Here is a 7,604-nt window from a genome sequence, read left to right as displayed (position 1 = left end):
CAGGGACAGGGAAGGGACGCTGGTCGGGGTGGGGATAAGGGACCTGGGAAGGGGCTGCGACGAAGCGGGGACGGCGGCGTCGAGGGACGAGGAGGGGTGCCGCAGTGGAAAGGGAGTTGTGCGGAGGGGGAGCAGGCAAAAAGACGGCAGAAAGAAGGGGGCGTACGCTAAGAAGTTGGAGAGGAGGGAACAGATGGAGGGCTAGGAGAAGCTGGACAGTCGCGGGGGAGGACGGGTTGGAAGCGGCAGAGAAGTCATGGGAGACGATGGAGGGGAAGTACTGGTGGCCGGAGTCGCGTTTTGAGCGGCCGATGAGGTGGAAGATGCCGGCGCCGAGGGCAGGAGCGGAAAGAGAGAAGCGACGGCTGAGAGAAGAGAGAAGGGGGAAGGGAGATTTTAGCCAGAAGGGAAGAAGGGAGCACGGAAACGCAGAAGGCAAGTTAAAAAAAGTTTTATATATATATATATATATATATATATATATATATATATATTAAAATAAACCCCAAATACAGCAACTCGTCCGAATTTTTCAAGGAATTGTCGAGTGCTAAAAATTTATCTATAGTAAATCACAAAATTCCCACAAATATTCCTAAATCTAATTTTTCGTTCGAATTTATTAATGGCAAGTGAAAAATAGAATAGACTGTTTTTTAAGGAATCTTCTTGGACATACTTGAGCAAATATTATATAAAAAATCGATGATTTAAAATGGGTTGGGCCTTACCGTAGGACCATTCAAATCGTTAGATTTAGCGTAGGTCCTCTAGCTTATATCAAGTTGAGTGTTGTTAATTTCTGCCGTACGATATCTAAAGCTATACCGATGAAAAATTTTACAAAATAACGTATCTATATTGACTTTTAAACTCTTGTCACAGACACATTGGAAAAGTCATATTGAAAATATCAAAGCAATTAAAAACTAAGCTCCTAAAATGAGAGACGCCTTAGTTCAATTAGCGAAAATTAGTGAATATCCTAAAATAAAGAGTGGAGCTACATGCTTAGCTATATATGAGATTGAAAATTTTGAATTCCTATTGGGCATTAATATTTGGTATGATATATTGTTTGCTGTTAACTCAATTAGTAAAACTTACAATATGAAGACATGCACATTGATGTTGCCATAAATCAATTAAAAGGTCTTCTTTCTTATTTGAAAAGTTATAGGAAAAATGGATTCGTGACTACTTTGATTTTATCTAAAGAAATTGCAAATAAAGTAGAAATAGAACCTACATTCGTGAAAAACGTGTGATCCGTAGAAAAAAAATGGATAAAAATAGTGATGATGAGACCGCAAAATCAGCTGAAGAATCTGTTAGAATTGATTACTTTTTATATATAGCATGGTGAATATTCTAACAATGATGGTCTTAATATGTTTTCAGAGTTAGATTTGGCTTTCCTATTTCTTTTTTTAACAAAATGACCGAATTCTCGGTTCAACAGGTTGTGGCCTTGCATTTTTGGTTTCTTAAAGGAATCGGGTTCATAGAGACATTAGGTGATCTTTCATGCCACATGAGAGTGGCCATAGGGTCGCCAAGCACTACCGGGTGGTGCATCGTCTGTACCTATTTGACCTATCATATCTAATTGGATAGGAATGAGAGAGTCTTCAAGAATAGGAGGTCACCCCTAAGGACTATTGTGGACGGGGCATGCTGTCAGGCTGCTGAGGTCATTGAGGCTCTTATGGTTGCTTCATTAATTTGAGATGGCTAAGGATAACTAAGACCTCCTTTCTACTACTATAGCACTCAGATTTGTCCTTGTTTCTATAGTGCTACCATAGAGGCGTAAGATGCGATAGAGGAGGGCTTCCTAAGCCGGGTGACCTTGCGGGAGTCATCGACCTTATAGAACTGGAGCATGGCCAGCTTGACTTTCCTCTCCAAAGTTGCTGACGTTGTAGAACTAGAACACATGACTAGCTTGACTTTCTGCTCCTACTTTCTCATGGTGGCATCTTTATGCTTTGCGTGCCTTCTTCCATTATTATATTATAAGGATTAGCAATATGAAAGTCATCTTCTCCAAAAGGAAACAAAGCTGAATATTGTATCGCCATGAATGCTAGATGTAGATCATTAATGCAATGCAAACCATTTGACTTGTATTCAATGATAATATCTATTTTAGTATTTGTATTTGAAAGGTGATCAATAATTAGTGCATCAAGCTCTAATGATAGTAGCTATTGTATTGTCTTGCGTTATGCCCTCAATTTACAATAAATCCAATATGAAGATAAACAAAATCATCTTTTTTGAATCGGTCTTTTACTATTCTGAAAAAATTTTCAAGCAGATTATATCTATCAAAAATTTTTAACTGTCCTTCAATAATTGTAGGATCTAACTTATATACCAATACTTCCATCATTTTTTTATTGCTTCAATTCTATTCTAAACCTTATTTTCTATGTCATATATGGAAGGCTAAGCAAAATTTGGGATCAGTCCCAAAATTGAAAGGAGTGATCCAATTCTATGATGGCTCTAAACAATAATTTGAAATATGTATGGGCCAAGTTCTACGTTAATATTGCTATCAATGTTTCTCTCATTAATGTAAATGAATAGATGGAATTATAAGATCTTATAGTATCTCGAAATTTGCTGAATGTTGTTCTCCACCATAATCGGGAGCTTGATTCTCCCTTCTTGATAGCAAATTGAGAATTTAGAAATTCTTGATTGATTAGATTTCTTGAGACATTCTTAATTCCAAAAAATGCTCCACAATTGAAGCATTCATGATATATCTTTCAAAAGCTCCACCATTAGAAAAATTTTCTATATCAAATAGAATAATTACTTTTGCAATCCTTTTGTGTTACTGAGAATATAGTTGTAACTAAACTAAATAAAGTATAGAATTCAAAATAAGCACAAAATAAAAGCTGGTACACATACTTTTGCCAAGTTATGTATAACTATTATTACTTCTTTATACTTTGACATTGTCAACTCTGCCTTCAACTTGTTCTTTTTGATACTCATTGCTGATTCTTTGTTTTTGTTTGTATCAGATTCTAATGTTCCTGATGTATAATGTTCATCAAAATTGAAAATGATTGAATTTGTTCTCATCCTTTTGTTCATTCTCTATCCACTAATGGCGATTTCTAAATAGGAGAATTGTATTCGGTAAACTAAATATTTTCATTTGTAATAGTATGTAAGTTAAAAGCAAAATCTGCCTTATCTGTAAAAGTTAATATTGATGAATAATCAATATTTTCAATAATATTGGTCGGAATTTGAGTTGTAGCATCTACTCCAATAGCAACATGATACATTATTAACTCCATCTTGCTCAACATCTATCATGGAGCATCTCTCACCTTTTGCATTAATGGTTATTGTTTTGCTTGCATTAATTTTTTGCACATTTACTTCTTATTTATTTGTTGAAATTAATAATCATTTGTGAAACTTTTATTTCCCTTGTATTTAGTTAAAGTTTTATAAAATTCTAATTCATCCTCCCTCTTGGTTGCATAGCTGGGCAACAATTATATTAATGTAGTGTTTGTGTCCATTTTATAGAAAAAGGTGAACCAATAAATCTAGAAGAATTTGTCAAGAAAATACCGTGGGAATGCTACATTTTTATATGTGAACCAATAAATCTAACAACAAATAACTCCTCATCTGTGAGCTCTAACTCAACTGTATGTGGCATATTTTAGTTGTATTTCATTGAAGAAAGTCATTTTCTTCTACTGCTTATTACCCAGTATAATCAATTAATCTAACAAAGCTTATAACTATACTATTTTTCTACTTATTTATTTAAATCTTATACACACTACTATTTTTTCTTCTTTATTTTTTAGTAGGTTGAAACAATCAAAAGATGAGTGCTCCAACCAAAATAGAAATAACTGCTCGAGCTCAAAAAAAAAAAAAGGAATTAGAAAGTTCTGCATCAAATCAAAAGGCTCGGGTGTCTCAATATAAGCGCACATATTTCTATGCTACAAGGAAAAGTATCCACCTATTATGTTTTACAATTTTGCATTTCCACTATTGCTAATCTTTTTGTTAGTAAGCTGTTGATAGTAACTTTATCAATAATTATTAAATATATTTCATTTATAATATATTTTTATTTTATTTTTCAAGCTGTTGTTATTTTTCTATTATCATCAAATCCTCTTTGGATTTTCATTATCTTCCCATGCATGCATCATTTGGGTAACATTCTTGTTCGATTTATATCTGAAATTATATATAAAATAATTAGCAGGCCCATCACACTATATACTTGATTTTATTAACGTGCAGACCCATTAAAACTCCCCAATGAGAAATCTAATGTGAATAGTTTTTCCTTCATTTGGGCCATTTTGGTGTAAGGGTATGTGGCAGAGGCTTCTGGTGAAATCCTTCTTAATCCACTATGGTCTTCTTTTGATCCATATGGCTTCTTGTAGAGTTTGTGATGAGGTCGAGAATATTTAGCATGTGTGTAACACCCAACCCATTCTTACTAATAGAGAGCTGGGCCTAGTCCACTTGATTGGCCCAAATGGAAGGATTAACCCATGATCAAAAAAGGAAAAGAAAAAGAAGGATGCATGTGCACTACATGTGTGGTGAGAAAGACAGACTCCCAATAGAAATCTTCTTCCCAATTTCACTGGAGTGAATCCAATGCCAAAATAGATTCCAGCACTTCCCTCCGCTCTATTTAAACCGCCCATCAGCCTCCCTTTGATCCCTACTGGTGATACCAGCCTCCAAATCAGAGTATCTCTGCTGCTTATCCTTTGGTCTCTTCTTAAATGCCGGCCACCACTAGCATGGTAGCCTGAAGCTAGGTAAGAGCCCTGAATCCTTTGATTTATCCTCCTCTCCCTCTTCCTTAAGTCTTTGGATCTTCGATTTGGCAACCTATCATCGAATTTTTGCGAAGAAAGACGATGCCCTGTTTTCCTTATTTTCAAACGTCTAGCCCTCTTTCTTTTTCTAGTTTTTTTCCGCCCTCGGCACTCATCACCAAGGCCTCATCCGATCCCTCATGGTGGCTTGTAGCCATACTGGAGCCCCAACAGCCGGGATGCCATAGATCTTAGGATATGGGACCAAAGCCCCTAGTTTTTGGTAAAGTTTTATTTAGTCTTTTTCACTGTCGGGTATCCGTTGCCGCTAGCCGCCATCTAAGGTGGCCGATTGTGAGTCCTCTGGCCATCAATCCCAACCAACAGCCACCCACAATTCTTCTCTAACTGAGTTAGAGAGAAAAGCTTCATTCTCTCACTTTCTATCTCTTCCCCATTGTTTCTCTCTCTATTATTTTTCTAGGATTTTGTTGGATCCAGAAAAAGGCCCTCCTCAATGACTTTGATCAACCCTGGTGAAGGAAGGTATCTTGACCAATGGTTGCCGGGTAGTGTGCCAAACTCCATCCTAGTTTTTATTTAATACTGCTAGTTTTGGCCATCATTAATTTCTGTTGAACCATCTGTACTCTAGTTCAACCATGATCAGATGAAATCATCTTAATTGAACCGATCCTGATGTTGAACACTCCCGCTTGGCTAGCCCCATAAAGATGTCGGAACTTAAAATTTTTATTCTTAAAATAATCAAGATTAAATTCTCATAAAAATATATTTTTTGGATATTAGGCTTGAGGGAGATTTTCAAAGTTAATTGAATTTGTCAGATAATTCACTTGCAAGATAAGTGATGTTATCCTTTTTCTAGGTTTATCAGGAAATTACAAGATTATTATATTAATAAATTTCAATCATACTATTCGTAAAGCATGAATTCAATGAACAACACGTTATTATTGAATACATTTTATTTTGGAATACTATGATAATACATGATTGAAAGTATTGATCTTCTTATGGATTATATTCTATCGATTTCAATATTATATGATTATCTGTATTTTTATTAATCTGAAATATGAAATATAATTTGTGAAAAAAAATTAATTCGAGATGATTATAAATTTTTAGGTTGACTATGGTAAGGACCCCGCTAATAAGGGTCAATATGTTGGCACTTGATTTGTCCCAAAAGATTTACATTGCAAGAAGATATGCAGCACACCGCATGAGTAGTCCTAAAGGACTTTGCCGTAAGAAGATGCACGGCAAACCACAAGAAGATGCACAGTATTATGACTCTATCACAGGAAAAATATGATCATAGCTCATGGTTGACAAAATGAGCTTAATATTTTCAAAAAATTTGGATTTATGAATAAAACTTAAATTTTGAGAAAAAATTGTTTATTTTGATAATGCTATGTAACTAGATCTGGATTTTGAATTGATGAAATTGGTATACTTATTTTTGTAAATTATTATTTATTTTATTTTCTAATTTATTTAGTTAAAATGTTTATTGCTTACTGGGCTATATATATCTAGCTTATTATTTGATATCTTACTATTTTTATAGATTCGAAGAACTAGCTTGACGGGCAGAATTTGACATCTTTATTTTAGATTAGATTTTTATTAAAGTTTGTTGCTGGTTTCGTAAGACATTCAATTTTGGTTTAGCTATTTAAATGAAAGGATGAACGTTAGTTATTCTACCTTGTGATATCATAATTAGATATTTTGTATGCGTGTGCGGGGTTTGCAATGACCCCCGGCTCTCGATTTAGGATGGGGGCGTGACAATGTGTTGGTTAGATGTTGTGTTGCTACTCAGACTTGAGGGTGCTGTGTCTGTGTCCATGTCAATGAACCTACCTTTCCACTCTGTTGCTGATCTGATCAAGAATCTCAGCCCGTCGCTAAGGCAGCTGTAGCTTACACTGCATGGCTTCTGTAGTCGGCTCGGAATGCACGGGCCTTTCATTGACAGGCAACTCAAGTTCCTCAATCCAATTCATTTCAAGCGGTCAGACTGGCGCGGAGTGTCAGGATTTCAGCAACTCCTAGCTCTGCGGTCTTCCTTTCCTGCTTGGATTCATTGGGCGCCCCCTCCCAAGGACATGCTGAAGCTTAACTTCGATGGGTCGCTAAAAGATGGTATTATAGGAGGAGCAGGCTTCATTAATAGGAATCAAGAGCGTCATGTCCTTTATGCAGACTCAAGAGGATTCGAAGCAACGTCAGCGCCTCCGGTGGAACTCCGGGCGGCATGGGATTCAGCCACTGAACTGCAGGAGGCTGATCCTTGAAGGTGATTCAGCCCCTGTCGTTATTTGGATACCTGCTCGCTTGTAAAAGATGTGCAATGCCTCCCCGCTTCCTACAAAGTTTTCCGGGTCGAGCATGTCTATGGGGAGGCAAATTTCTTAGCAGGTTGCCCTTAGGATTCTGTTCCTGCCACTGAACTGGCGATCTTGGTAGACCGGGATTGTATGGGTTTCTGTTATCAGCATGGATCCTAGGGTCCTCTTCCTGCGTTGTTTCTGCTCTTTTTTTCGGTTCATATATATCGTTGTTTTCTGTTTCCTTCTCTTTTACTCTTCCCAAAAGCAAGAGATCCGTGCCAGTAGAAAATATAAACATAAAAAGCACTATCTTCCTGTTTTTTTATTTTCAAAGATCGAGAAAGATCAAAGAGGAAAAAGGTTAGAAAGGAGGAGAAGACCCAGATCGAGA

Source organism: Phoenix dactylifera, unplaced genomic scaffold (assembly GCF_009389715.1).
Source record: "Phoenix dactylifera cultivar Barhee BC4 unplaced genomic scaffold, palm_55x_up_171113_PBpolish2nd_filt_p 000090F, whole genome shotgun sequence".
In the NCBI taxonomy this organism is placed as follows: Eukaryota; Viridiplantae; Streptophyta; class Magnoliopsida; order Arecales; family Arecaceae; genus Phoenix; species Phoenix dactylifera.
Note: the sequence above shows the minus strand (reverse complement) of the source record.